The sequence below is a fragment of the Hemicordylus capensis genome, chromosome 2 (genome assembly GCF_027244095.1).
Source record: "Hemicordylus capensis ecotype Gifberg chromosome 2, rHemCap1.1.pri, whole genome shotgun sequence".
Taxonomy (NCBI): domain Eukaryota; kingdom Metazoa; phylum Chordata; class Lepidosauria; order Squamata; family Cordylidae; genus Hemicordylus; species Hemicordylus capensis.
Window position 1 is genome coordinate 211,174,949 of NC_069658.1, and position 15,167 is coordinate 211,190,115.

General features: G+C 45.6%; 1 protein-coding gene across 1 annotated transcript in view; it reads left to right on the plus strand.

The window, feature by feature from the left end:
* Positions 1-29: 29 nt before the first annotated feature.
* The window catches only part of JSRP1 (junctional sarcoplasmic reticulum protein 1), a 43,086-nt gene continuing 27,948 nt past the window's right edge, over positions 30-15,167 (plus strand). The window contains exon 1 of the mRNA XM_053291882.1: positions 30-145. The gene's annotated coding sequence lies outside the window, so the exon portion shown is untranslated. The remainder of the gene's footprint in view (positions 146-15,167) is intronic.

Here is a 15,167-nt window from a genome sequence, read left to right on the forward strand (position 1 = left end):
AAGGCCACGCCTCCTTCCCCCACAAGTCGCGCCCACTGTCTGCATATAAGGAGAGGCCACGCCCACTCCGAGGGAGCGCCTCCTGCGAGGACAGGTTTCCGCGCCCCGCCCACCGGCTTCTCTTCACCGTTTCTCTCTCTCTGAGGTAAACAATATTTTCCTCCCGCTCCCCGTTCCTTCCAAGGAAGAGCGCTCGCGTGATTGGCTGAGGGGGCCCTGGCGGTAAAAGGGGGGGCGGAGGAAGGAGGCGTTTGATTCACCGGTAAAGATGCGCGTGCGCACAGCAACGTTGCTCGCGGAATATTTTTTTCCAATTAAAAGACTAAAGAATGAGGGCGGGCTTGCACTGGCGGAACCTTGTCTCATTGGTTGAAGGAGGTGGACTGGAGAATCCGATTGGTTGGAAGGGTTAAGGTTGCTTGACGGAAGCCCTCGATGGTTAAAGAGAGCGGTGGCGAGGCAGGGAGCGTTTAAAAAAAACAAAACCGCGCTCGTTGAGGATTGCGCGTGCGCAAAGCTTCTCTCAGCGACCTCCAGTGCGGGAGGGGTTAAACTATGCGGGAAAATTGGGAGGGGTTATTTTAAGACCAATAATAATAATGGAGGGGGGATCATACACCTCAAGGGATGAGTATAAACAAACAAGTAATAAACGTATATATGTGGAAAAGTTTGAAGTAGCCAGTGTGGTGTAGTGGTTAGAGTCCTGGATTAGGACCGGGGAGACCCGAGTTCAAATTCCCACTCAGCCATGAGACTAGCTGGGTGACTCTGGGCCAGTCTCTTCTCTCTCAGCCTAACCTACCTCACAGGGTTGTTGTGAGGAGAAGCTTAAGTAAGTAGTACACCACTCTGGGCTCCTTGGAAGTAGAGCAGGATATAAATGTAAGATAATAATGATAATAATAATAAATATCTGTCACCAGAGGCCTTGCAGGGGGCTCTAACATCTGCTCTAACATCTGCTTCCCAGAGACCGCGGCTGCCCAGTGGTGAGAGCCTGAGTGTGGTTTGCTGTCTGCTGTTGCCAGCTTGCCAGCCGGTGTGCCCCCTGGCATGAGTCTGTGCGGCATCGGTGCCAGAGGGGGAGAGTCAGCAGTTCCTGAGGGTCAGCTGCCCAGATAAGCCACTTTTCTGGCCTTATAAAAGGACTGCGGGCCCCGTGGCAGCCGGTCCACCACCATAAGAACAGTCCAAGGAAGCCCATCTAGTCCACCATCCTGTTTCATTTATATACCACCATTTGATTTGATTTATATGCCACCCTTCCAAAAATGGCTTAGGGCAGTTTACATCAAAATAAAAACAAAACAATTAAAATCAAAACTAAATCAATTAAACAATTAAAAGCATTTAAACACTGAAATCATTTAAATCAACATTAACAATTTGCCTTCAAGAAGCCCACAGGCAGGGCTTTCTTTTCACAGAAAGTGAAAAAGAGAAAGGAGAAAAGGAAGGAAGAACATCAGAACAGGCCTGCTACATCAGGCCCAAGGAGGCCCATCTAGTCCAGCATCTTGTTTCACAGGCAGGAGTTGAGGGCATGCCTTCTCTCCTGCAGTTGCTCCCCTGCAACTGGTATTCAGAGTCATCCTTCCTTTGAGGCTGGACTGGAGGTGGCCTATAGCCACCAGACTAGTAGCCATTGATAGACCTCTCCTCCATGAAGTGATCCAAGCCCCTCTACAAGCCTTCCAGGTCGTTGGCTGTCTCTGCCGGTGATCCTGTTGATGCCCTGGAGGAGAACTGGAACAGCAAGCTCACCAGGGCAGTAGACATGATCACACCTAAGCGTCCTCTCCGACCTGCTTCAAAATTGGCCCCTTGCTATATGGAAGGACTACGGGGGCTGAAACGACGAGGTAGACAACTGGAGCGCAAGTGGAGGAAGACTCAGTGCGAATCCGACAGATTACAACATAGAGCACATTTGAAGATCTATGCTCTGGCAATACAGGCAGCTAAGAAGCGACTCTCTTTGGCCCATATTGCATCCACACTTTCACGTCCGGTGGAGTTGTCCAGGGTTGTGAGAGGGCTAGTGAGTGCCCCTCGGCCCTTGAATCGGAATTTGGAACCATCTATTACCCGCTGTGACAAGTTTAATGAATTCTTTGTGGATAAAATCTCTCGTTTTCGGGCCGACTTGGATTTAGGGATGTGCACGAACCGGTTCGGAGGCCATGTTGGAGGCGTGACGTAGGTGGCGCGCGCATGGCGGCGACGGGCGCGCACGCATCACGACGCACGCATGCGTGTTCCTGTTACTGAGACCTCCTGGCAACGACGGGGGCAGGGGCAGCAGGGAGGAAAGCTGCCGCCCCAAGAACTTCAGTTTAAACTGCCGCGCCGGAGGGGGAAGAGCGGCGGGAGGGGTAAGTTCTACCCCTCCGCCCTTAAAGGTAGACCCCCCCTCAGTGCCAGACCGTGCCGCGCAGCTCCGTGCACATCCCTACTTGGATTTAAACCCCACAGTTACTGCAGTGTCTGAATTGGAGGTGGCCAGCCACTCCTCTTATATGGTTAGGCTGGATCAGTTTCAGTTTGTGACTCCTGAGGATGTGGACAAACTGCTTGGAGCAGTGTGGCCTACCACCTGTTCTTTTGACCCTTGCCCAACATGCTAATACTATCTGGCAGGGAGGTTGTTGTAGACAGCCTGGTGGAAATCATAAATGCTTCTCTGAGGGAGGGCAGGATGCCTCCTTGTCTAAAGGAGGCAATTATCAGACCTCTTCTATAGAAGCCTGCCTTGGATCCCTTGGAGTTGAGCAATTACAGGCCTGTCTCCAACCTTCCACCAGCTCCAGGTGGTCTTGGAGGAAACTGATCATCTTAGACCCATTTCAAACTGGTTTTCAGGCGGGCAATGGGGTAGAGACTGCCTTGATTGGACTGATGGATGATCTCCAATTTGGAATTGATAGAGGAAGTGTCTCTGTTGGTCCTTTTGGACCTCTCGCAGCTTTCAATACTATCGACCATAGTATCCTTCTGGAGTGTCTGAGGGGGTTGGGGGTGGGAGGCACTGCTTTGCAGTGGTTCCACTCTTGTCTCTTAGGCAGATTCCAGATGGTATATATCGGAGAGTGTTCTTCAAAAACTGGTGTCCCTCAGGGCTCCGTATTGTCTCCGATGTTGTTTAACATCTACATGAAAACACTGGGAGAGATCATCAGGAGATTTGGTGCAGGGTCTTATCGATATGTTGATGACACCCAAATCTATTTCTCCATGTCAACGTCATCAAGAGAAGGCATAACCTCTCTGAATGCCTGCCTGGAGGCATTGATGGGCTGGGTGAGAGGTAACAAACTGAGACTAAATCCAGATAAGATGGAGGTACTTATTGTGCGGGGTTGGAACTCAGGAGATGATTTTGATCTGCCAGTTCTGGATGGAGTCACACTTCCCCAGAAAGAACAGGTATGCAGTCTGGGACACAAAACTCTGCCTGGTGTCCCAGGTTGAGGCAGTGGCCAGAGATGCCTTTTATCAGCTTCAGCTTGTAAGCGAGCTGCGTCCATTTCTTGAGATAAATGACCTCAGAACAGTAGTAGATCTGCTAGTCACCTCCAGACTTGACTACTGCAATGTGCTCTATGTGGGGCTGCCTTTGTACGTAGTCCGGAAACTGCAGTTAGTCCCAAATGTGGCGGCCAGGTTGGTCTGGGTCATCTTGGAGAGACCATATCACTCCTATCTTAAAAGATCTACACTGGCTGCTGATAAGTTTCCAGGCAAAGTACAAGGTTTGGGTTATCCTATATAATAAAACCCTAAGGTACCTGCGTCCGTGTCTCTTGAAGGTGTTCTGCGCATGCGTGGCGCACGCGTAAAGGCGTCCGTGTATGCAGGGGGCGCCTGATTGGTCCTGGCGGCACACCCAGGAGAACCAGCAGGCCAGGCTGTGGGCAGCCATGGTGGCCGCGGAACCGAGGCGGCGGGCCTGGCCAGGCAAGGCGACGAGGCAGCAGGGGAAGCCGGGCGAGGTGGCGGTGGGCCCGGCCAGAGCTGCGGGCGGCAGTGGATGGTGGGCCCGGCCGGAGCCGCGGGCAACTCTTCTAGCACCCGTTAATGTAACGGACTTAACAGTCACTAGTAACCTATAAAGCCCTAAACAGCTTGGGCCCTAGGTATTTAAGAGAACATCTTCGCTATGAACCACACAGCCCATTGAGATCATCTGGAGAGGTCTGTCTGCAGTTGCCACCGGCTTGTCTGGTAGCTATTCGGGAACAGGCCTTCTCCGTTGCTTCCCCGAGGCTTTGGAACACGCTCCCTGATGAAATAAGAGCCTCCCCATCTCTGACAACTTTTAAAAGGGCAGTCATGATGCATTTGTTCACCCAGGGCTTTAATTACATATTGTTTTAATTGTGTTTTAATTTTAATAGTTTTAACTTCTTAAATTTTAATTGTTGAAATGTGCTAATCTTTTTATTGGTTGTTTTTATTGTTTTGTAAACTGCCTAGAGAACTTGTGTTTTGGGCGGTATAAAATGTTAAATAAATAATAAATAAATTAAATATACCTGTGTGGATGCATTTTTAACACCTGTTTAAATAGTGAAAATATTTCACAGGACTGAGGAGAGCTGGTCTTGTGGGCATGACTTGTCCCCATAGCTAAGGTTGCATATGAATGGGAGACTTGATGTGTGAGCACTGCAAAATATTCCCCTCAGGGGATGAAGCCACTCTGGGAAGAGCAGAAGGTTTCAAGTTCCTTCCCTGGCTTCTCCAAGATAGGGCTGAGAGAGATTCCTGCCTGCAACCTTGGAGAAGCCGCTGCCAGTCTGTGAAGACAATACTGAGCTAGATAGACCAATGGTCTGACTCAGTATATGGCAGTTTCCTATGTTCCTATGTTCCTAGACTATAAAAAGACATTGACATATTTGTATAAATTCCCCCCCCCCCGCCCCAAACAATTGAGAGTCCTAGTCTCTCAGTATCCCAATATTCATACTGACACCCACAACCATCCAGTTTTTATGCTATATTTTAGCGCAATTACATTTGATCTCGTTTTTATTGCTTCTCTTATTTTTTGTAATGACCTGGTAAGCCCGCTTTAAGGCCTTGCTTGAGCAGCAAAGTGGTATATACATTTAAAAGTCTGAAATATTTCCATATGTGTGTGTGTGTGTGTGTGTGTGTGTATGTGTATGTGTATGTATGTATATATATACATACATACATACACACACACACACTGTCTCACAGAATAGCGGGGGGTGCTTTCTTTTCCGCTGTCTGTGCAAACATGCAGAAATGCTGTTGCACTGGAACTATTATTATTGTTGTGGTTATTTACATTTTATATCCCTTTCTTCCTCCAAGGAGACCAGAGCGGTGTACTACACACTTAGTACACAGAGTGCAGTACAGAGCAGCATACTACACTACTCACAACAGCCCTGTGGAGTACAGTGGTCCCTCAACTTACGAACTACTCGACATCCGAAGTTTTCGACTTACGAACGACAAAAATGACCGGAAGTCGTTGCCGGTTTAGATGCGGCTTCCTCAACTTACGAATTTTTAGATGCGGTTTCCTCGACTTACGAATGTTTCCAGACCTCCGTGGTGCGCTTTTCGACTTACGAAAATTTCGACCTACGAACGTGCGTTCGGAACGGATTAACTTCGTAAGTCGAGGGACCACTGTAGGTTAGGCTGAGAGAGAAGTGACTGGCCCAGAGTCACCCAGCAAGTATCATGGCAGAATGGGGATTTGAACTTGGGTCTCCCTGGTCCTAGTCCAGCACTCTAACCAGTACACCACGCTGGTCTTTCTTTAAAATACACACACACACACACACACACACATTGGGGGGAGGAGGAAGCACCAAAAGCTACTTAAAGCAGTTGATTTGCTGTTGCTGAAACAAGGCGGTCAGTTTCCACTGAGCTGATCAATTTCATCTCTGCAAAGAAATCATTGTCCTTGCTTTGAAACCTGCAAAAATTGAAATGGGCAAAACTAGGGGAGCAATGTTGCGTTAGAGAGGTGTAATACTACAACACACACACACATCTACCTAGCTATCTATGGAGCCTGCTCATTTGAACTGAGCTGGTCAATTTCACCTCAGCCACCAAGATCCCCACTATGTGGAGAATTTAGCTGTTCTCAATCTGCAGAATTATTCTTCAGTTTGTGTGTGTGTGTGTGTTTAACTTAACCTTTGGCTAAGAAGACACCATGCAGGATTAGCTGATCCCATTTAATCTCTTGTTATTGTTGGGTCAATCCACATTAGGGACACGGAAATTCTCCGTGCCACTCTGTTTTCACAGCACACAATTACGCTATGAAATCAAACAGATGCCAGTGGTGTGAGCATTTGGGCTGCAGCTTTGGCAGGAATGAGCTGAGACTCAGTTTTGCGTGCCTAAACGTTTTCTCATCAAAACAGGCCATTATAATGGAATGTGTGCATTAGAACATTCATGCATTGGGATTAATAATGAGTCTATTTTCCCATCAATTAGCTGAGAGCAATGGACCATTTAGTACAGTCCTATGTCCCAAGATGAGATATCCTGTCAGTAAAACATTCCAGACCATTTTCTTTCCGGTCATGTAAAAAAAAAAAACAACCCATCAAAGAACCTTGCTAAATTGCTCCCAGAGTTAGGAAGTGAAAGCATGTCGCTAATAGCACCGTGCTGTCTGTAACTAGATGCTCACTGAGTAACTTAATTTAAAATGGTACTTTCCTTCTGTACACAGGCATTATTATTTGTAGGGATGTTTGGTCTCCAACATCCTGAATTATAAGTGACATGGTTTTATTTTCATCCTGCTGAATCTTTTAGGCATAGGTTGTATCAAGCAACTTGGAGCAGATAGCACTTTGATTGCACCCTGCAATCAAAGTCCTCTTTCATCTTATTTCCCCCCCCCAGTCTTCTCTCGCCCTTTTTAAATAGATGACTACATAATAGATGACTCTGACTACCAATTAACCTTACTTTGCTATGTACCCCCAGAAGTGATGAAACTCCAGCTGTTTATTACTTATCTTAGATTGGCAAGAAGTTTCTGCATCAAGTCTTGGTACCTGCCATTGAAAAGGCTTTTTGCCACCTTAAAACAGGGAAATATAGTTTCCTTGACCACTCTAAACCGTGCTGGCGCCCTCTTGGAGTGGATGGTATTTTTCCTGAACTGAGGTATATGCATTCTAGGTGAGCTGCTTTTATTGTGATTTTTTAATAGCTTCGAAGCACGCTGGACCCTCTTGACTTTCTCTTTGTACTTCCTTTTTATCAATCTTTTTACTAATTTTTGTGGAATTTCCTCTTTTGAAACCCGGTGTGACCATGTGGGGCTTTCTGAACAAGGTTCTACTTAGGCTTATGCTGAATTTGATTGCATTGTGGTCTGACACTTACATCTCGTACCAGATCCTGGGCACCACTTAGGATCAAGTCCAGGGTAGCCTTGTGATGAAATGGCATTGGAGGGGCTAGTCGAGGCGGTATTAAAAAATAATGATAAATGAATAAATAATGCTCATACTTTTATACAAATGTGTTTGGAACCTTGCTGAGCTGTCAGTCAAAATAATCTGTTGGTAGGAGTTGGAGGTTAAAAAAAGAAGTCAGTCTATGGGGGTTAGGGTCTGGTTAGGGACAGTCTCAAAGAGGAAGTGTTCTGTGACTCAAAGAATAAGACAGCCTGAGATGAGGGCTGGGTTTCTGAGAAAGTGTCTAGTTTAGACTTTCAACTAAAGCTTATAGAATACCTTGCAAAGTAAACTGTAGCCTTGTAACAAGTACAATACCCGGCCTGCAGCCTTGGAGAGATAAACAAAACCTCAGAAACATCTGTTGGAAATAAATTTTATTTTTGTTTGTTTTGAAACTCTGGTCTGTGTGGATTCTATCAGTTCCCTACTCATGCTATGCAAAGCCCCATTAACCAACCCAGCGAGAAACGGAAAGGACTCTAAAGTCTTAGGGAGGCTTTATAGATTATCTTTCCTGCTGGCGGCGTGTGGGAAACTTCAATAAAGCCTGAAAATTTCCTACAAGGTTGCTTGGCCTCACAACACATCACACCCCGAAACCCCACAGGCCCCCACCTTGGGTCAGTTTCATGACCAACTATTCTAGAATACAGTCATTCAGGATATCTAGAAATCTGGCCTCTTTGTCACGACCCAGTCTATATGAAGTCACCCATTACTCGGTCGAGTAATCGAACATGCTGAGCAACACCATTGGCTGCTGCTCTGATTTCATTCTCCATCTCGAAATCTCCTTGAACATTTTGGTCAGGAGAGTGATGGTACATCCCCGTTACTAAACTTCCTTTGGGACATGGCATTGAGTCTCGACACCCACAACAATTCTGTGGAGGAGTCCGCCCCACCTGAGATTTCTAGTTTGCTAGAATCAGCGCCCTCTTAATCGAACATGCTGAGCAACACCCTTCTCACCTGTGGAGTTCACCAACTCCCCTGTTTGGACTCAGAGGCTTCTAGCATTTGTATGTAAACTATTCATTTATTTGTCATATGTATATACTGCGTGATATATGTATCTCTGCACTTATACACAATGTCCCCTCTCTAACTGAGGTCACTCACACAATCAAAAACTGTGTTCTACCCGGGTTTGGGTGCTGTGTGTGATCCCAATTTTCGGTTGAGTTGGAAGCAAGGTTAGAGGAAAACCTGGGTAGAAGTGATAATGTCACACAATCACTTTTTCTGTTTTTGGTGGGCTACCTGGCCCCTCCTGGTTGCTGGGATTCTTGCAAAGAATGCTGGATTAGACAGTCCTTAGTCTCTTTAAGCAAGAGTGCAAATTCAGGATCACAGAACATAGACTAGTTAATCCCTCCACTGTTTGGAGGTCATGGACTCTACAAATTTAAGACGTACCAGTAGAGCACTGAAATTTTCATTTTGAGAGAGAGAGAGAGAGACCATGCAAGAGTGCATCTGGCAACTCTTGCTGTAAGACCAAACTTCCCTGGATCGCACTTCTTGCTCTGCATGTTTGCAGAGCCGACAGAGACAGTGCTGGAAGCAGCACCGCCCTCTCAGTTGGCACAACCCAATTTGTGATGTAAGGTTATTAACACAATCTGCATTTTGCAGCATGGAAGCAGAGCGTGCAAGAAAGGACTTTGCTCCGCTTTGGAGGAGGCTTAAGGAGGGCCACAGGAAATACTTCAAATGGTCCTTGAGGGATGTGATCTGATAACTAATTCAGCTGACAGCTGGTCTGAATTTTCAGCAAGGATCAGGGCAGATCTGAATGTCCTATCCCAGGGGTGCACAATTCAAATTTCTAGGACCTTGGGACAAGGGGAAGTCCTTCACCCCAGCATCAGGGGCCACAGACTACCAAGTCAGGGCTTCAGTCTTACAAGACAAACAGCCTTTGTATTTAGAAGCAGGTACAGCTGGGGTCACTGGCGGAGCCAGACTGCCGGAAGCCCGTGCTCAGCCACGGTGGTGGCCCCGCTCACCCCGCCCCCACGTCTGAGGGGGGGCTAGCCACGCCCCCGCATCAGAGGTGGGGGACGTGGTCTGTCTCCCGAACTGATTGGTGGCGGCCTGGGTTCTTTGGACCCCTTTGCCCAATGGTGCAATGTTATCAGCCTGGAGAATGCCCAAGTATTTGTAATGCTTTTTCTCTTCCAGGTTCTTGATGTTGCTTCCATTGGGCAGTTCTATTCCTTCTGTTTTTCTTATTTTCCCTCTGTTCATTATTAATGCAGCACACTTGTCTAGTCCAAACTCCATTGCTATATCGCTACTGAATATACGGACAGTGTTTAGCAGTGATTCGATTTCTGACTGGGACTTTCCATACAACTTCAGATCGTCCATGTACAGCAGATGGTTGATTTGACTGGATGTTTGAGATGTTTGGTATCCGAGGCCTGTTTTGTTTAGTATTTGTGAAAGTGGAGTCATGGCGATTACAAACAACAGAGGGGATAGTGAGTCCCCTTGGAAAATACCTCTTCTAATGCTAACCTGTCCAAGTGTCTCGCCATTGATTGTTAACTGTGTACTCCACATGCTCATTGCTTTTTTTATAAATATCTGAATGTTCTTGCTGACACCAGTTGTTTCTAAACATTTTAGTATCCATGTGTGAGGCAATGAGTCGAAGGCTTTCTTGTAGTCAGTCCATGCAACACTTAGATTTGTTTTTCTTCTCTTGCAATTTTCTAAAATCATGTTGTCAATCAGCAGCTGGTCTTTTGTGCCCTTGATGTTCGGGCAATTTCCTTTCTGTTCAACTGGAAGCTGTTTCTTAATTAATAAGTGTAGCATCACTTCATCTGCTATTATTCCAGTTAATAATTTGAACATGGTTGGCAGGCAGGTTATGGGTCTATAATTACTTGGAACTGCACCTTTTGCTGGGTCTTTCGTGATGAGATGAATTTTCCCAGTTGTTAGCCATTGTTCAATATCACATCCTTACAAAAAATGATTGAACGACAACCTGGATGGCTTTAAGAGGGGTTTGGATAATTTCATGGAGGAGAGGTCTATTGATGGCTACTAGTCAGAGGGCTCTAGGCACCTCCATCCTTGGGGGCAAGGTGCCTCTGGGTACCAATTTCGGGGGAGTAACAGCAGGAGAGAGAGCATGCCCTCAACTCCTGCCTGTGGCTTCCAGCAGCATCTGGTGGGCCACTGTGCGAAACAGGATGCTGGACTAGATGGGCCTTGGGCCTGATCCAGCAGGGCTGTTCTTATGTTTTTATCTTCTTAACTCTTTTGATAGTTGTTTATGAAGGCTTGTTAGGTGTTTAAGCCAAAAGCCATGCAGTTCATTATTGCCCGGTGCAGTCCAATTTTTAATTTTCTTTGCTCTTTCACTTATTAATTCTGGTGTTATTATTAGATCTTGCATTTGTTGGTTACATTTTCCGAGCTCTTTCACCCAGCCTGCTTTTTTATTCTAATCTATTGGGTTGTCCCATAATTTTCCCCAGAATTGCACTGTTTCTTCTTTATTTGATGTTTTTATGTTTCTTGCAGTTTCTCCTTCTATGCTTTGGTAGAAACGTCTCTGATTTGACTGGAATTGGAGATTCTGCCTGTGTTGTATAATTCTGGCTTCGTATCTGCTAATCTTCTTTGACACTGCTGTTATTTGCTGCTTAATTATTTCCAGGGCTTCTCTAATTTTCCTTGAATCTAGGTGGTATTTTTGGATCAGATACTGTTTGGTGTTTTCATTCTTCAGCTTCTTGTCTTTCATGTCTTTCAATTTACTAGCATCCGATCTAAGCCTGGCAATTTTATTTTCTAATCTAATCTTCCATTTAGGTGATGTACTACTTTCTTTTTTTACATGTCCACTGGTCTTATATCCGAGCTCTTGTGTTGTTATTGTTGCTGCACTGTACATTAGTTGGTTTGTTTCTTGCAAATTATTGGTTGTTATTTCTGCAAGTGCAGCATTGACATCTTTTAATGCCTGAGCAAGTTGTTTTTTGGCAACTGTTTTTAGAGCTGGAAGTCGAACCCTGGTGGTTGTTTGGTTCATGTGCTCAGTTATTTTTTGCTTTAGTTCTTGTTGCTTTTCTGTTAAACGGCATTCAGGTTTTTGAGGTGAAGGCAAAGGGGAGGTTGCCTGGTTTTGATTTTGAAAGAGATCAGCAACGGTGGCATCCTCTATTTCCAACACCTCCTCCACCTGCGCCTGAGCAACTTCTTCAATTGGTGGTAATTCTTCTTCCATATCTTGAGCCTGTGTTGCTCTTTGCAGTTCTTCCAGCTCAACTTCTGTGAATATTTTATTTCTTATTATGAATCTTCTCTGGTCTGGATGCTTCTCTTTCCAAATTTGGTACATTCTTTTAAAATAACCTCTTCTAGTTGGACTAGACTTGTAATAGCAGATCATTATTTCCTTGTTGGCATTTTTTGTATATTTTTTCCGGTTAAGCAATGCTTCTTCCGGTAACCTTGCAGTCTCCAGCCCTGGTTGCTCAACTGAAGATCCTGAGTCCTGTTGCCCACTTGCCACCAGATGTCCAGGGACTATAGCACCTGGAGCGGTCCTTGTTGACCCGGGCGACGACCGATCCGGTATAGATTTATTAAAGTTACATCTCACCATATTGTTGATGGGAGAGGCACTCTTTGTCTGGCTCCTCTGGTGAGACCTGTCCAGTATGGTTGGACCTCTGGCATAGCTCTCACCTTCCTCAGAGCACACAAGCCCCACAACCGCGCCAAGGTAGTGCCTCACTGGGGGATAATGATGATGATGATGATGATGATTTTACATTTATATTCGGCTCTTCCTCCAAGGAGCCCAGAGTGGTGTACTACATACTTAAGTTTCTCCTCACAACAACCCTGTGAAGTAGGTTAGGCTGAGAGAGAAGTGACTGGTCCAGAGACACCCAGCTAATATCATGGCTGAATGGGGATTTGAACTCGGGTCTCCCCGGCCCTATTCCAGTACTCTAGCCACTACACCATGCATGCCCTCTCTCCTGCTGTGACTCCCCTACAACTGGTACTCAGAGGCCTCCTGCCTTTGAGGCTGGAGGCAGCCTATAGCCCTCCAACTAGTAGTCATTGATAGACCTCTCCTCCATGGAGTGATCCAACCCCCTCTTAAAGCCATCCAGGCTGTTAGCTGTCACCCTATCTTGTGGCAGAGAATCCCACAAGCTGATTATGCATCATGTGAAAAAGTACTCCCGTTTGTTGGCCCTAGATTTCCTGGGACGACCCTTGATTCTAGTGTTATGGGAGACACCACCAGTTCATGGCAAGTACATATCATCCCACCAGAAGGGGGTGCCACCTGCCCATGAACTAAAAGTGAAACTAGGTACCTATGTTAATTGTTCAGTTCTTCGTCACATTTCTGAGCAGCTGTCACACCGAAGAAGGAGTAGGACTCCTCCTCTCTTGTTCCTGAACCCTTGGGGAGTTGAAATGACAAATTTCCTAAGGGCTGTCGGATGCTGGCTCATGCAGGGGTAGGCTCTCCTTCGCTCGAGGCTTCTAGACGACCATCTGTCATGGATGGAACGTAGGAAGCTGCTTTCTACCGAGTCAGACCATTGGTCCATCTAGCTCAGTATGTTCTACCCAGACTGGCAGCAGTTTCTCCATCAGGCAGCAGACTCTCTCAGCCCTATCTGGAGATGCCAAGGAGGGAACATGAAACCTTCTGCAGGCAAGCAGACAGGTGCACTTCCCAGAGCGGCCCCATCCCCTAAGTCTAACACACAAAGCCTTAGCGCTCACACATGAAGTCTTCCATTCAAATGCAAACCAGGGTGGACCCTGCTTAGCAAAGGGAGCAATTCATGCTTCCAGTGTCGATTTTGAAACTCTATGAACTCTTCCAATTCTAAGAGCTGGGTATTTAGCCAGGGTGCTTTCCAGATTAGACCCTGCAATGGGGTCACGGCGGATCTCGGAAGTGTGCTTCCACACTTCCTGTGTTGTGACACTGCAGTCCCTACGCCTACAGCAGGGTGCCGTTCACATTTCCGATGCCTTGTTTCGAATTTAATGGCTGCAATATAGTGCTATGATGTAACAGCACTATTTAAAAGTTTAAAAGTTGCTGCTTTTTCGGGTTTGTTACCCCTGCTGCTTACGTTTTGGAAATGATTTGCCTGAACGGGAAGCATTTTGCTACTGTTGAGCGCCTAATCTGGAAAGCACCCTGGAGAAGAGAAGACTGAGAAGAGATACACTGCCTGTCTTCAAATATCTGAACTGGAACTGATGGTTTGAAATTTATTTATTTTTATTTTATGTATTTATTCATCAAACTTATATACCGCCTGGACTAAGACCGGGGAGACCCGAGTTCAAATCCCCATTCAGCCATGAAACTAGCTGGGTGACTCTGGGCCAGTCACTTCTCTCTCAGCCTAACCTACTTCACAGGGTTGTTGTGAAAGAGAAACTCAAGTATGTAGTACACTGCTCTGGACTCCTTGGAGGAAGAACGGGATATAAATGTAAAAATAAATAAATTAATAATAATAATAATAATAATAATAATAATAATAATAATAATAATAAAATAATCCCAGTGGTAATTGGTGCCCTGGGTGCAGTTCCAAAAGACCTTGAAGAGCACCTCAACACACAGGGGCCACAGAAATCGCCATCAGCCAATTACAAAAAGCAGCTTTACTGGGAACAGCCTATATTTTGCGACAATATCTATAATAACCAACAGTATTGATGATAAAATTCAGCCATCCCAGGTCCTTGGGAAGGACTCGATGTCTGGATAAAACAAACCAGTCAATAACACCTGTCTGACTGTGTGAACAAGAAATAATAATATGGAAAAATAAGCCCCTGCATGGTCAATATTTGCACAATATAAGTGGAAAATCAGACATCACCAAGACCTGGCAATGGCTTAAGAATGGCAACTTGAAGAAAGAAACAGAGGGTTTAATACTGGCTGCGCAAGAACAGGCACTAAGAACAAATGCAATAAGAGCAAAAGTCAAAAAATCCACAACAAACAGCAAGTGCCGCCTTTGTAAAGAAGCAGATGAAACAGTGGACCACCTAATCAGCTGTTGCAATAAGATCGCACAGACTGACTACAAACAAAGGCATGACAAGGTAGCAGGGATGATACACTGGAACATCTGCAAAAAATACAAGCTACCTGTAGCCAAAAATTGGTGGGACCATCAAATTGAAAAAGTTGTAGAAAATGAAGATGTGAAAATATTATGGGACTTCCGACTACAAACAGACAAACATCTGCCACACAATACACCAGATATAACTGTAGTCAAGAAGAAAGAAAAACAAGTGAAAATAATCGACATAGCAATACCAGGGGATAGCAGAATAGAAGAAAAAGAAATAGAAAAAATCACCAAATACAAAGATCTACAAATTGAAATTGAAAGGCTGTGGCAGAAAAAGACCAAAATAATCCCAGTGGTCATTGGCGCCCTGGGTGCAGTTCCAAAAGACCTTGAAGAGCACCTCAACACCATCAGGGCCACAGAAATCACCCTCAGCCAATTACAAAAAGCAGCTTTACTGGGAACAGCCTATATTTTGCGACAATATCTATAATAACCAACAGTATTGATGATAAAATTCAGCCATCCCAGGTCCTTGGGAAGGACTCGATGTCTGGATAAAACAAACCAG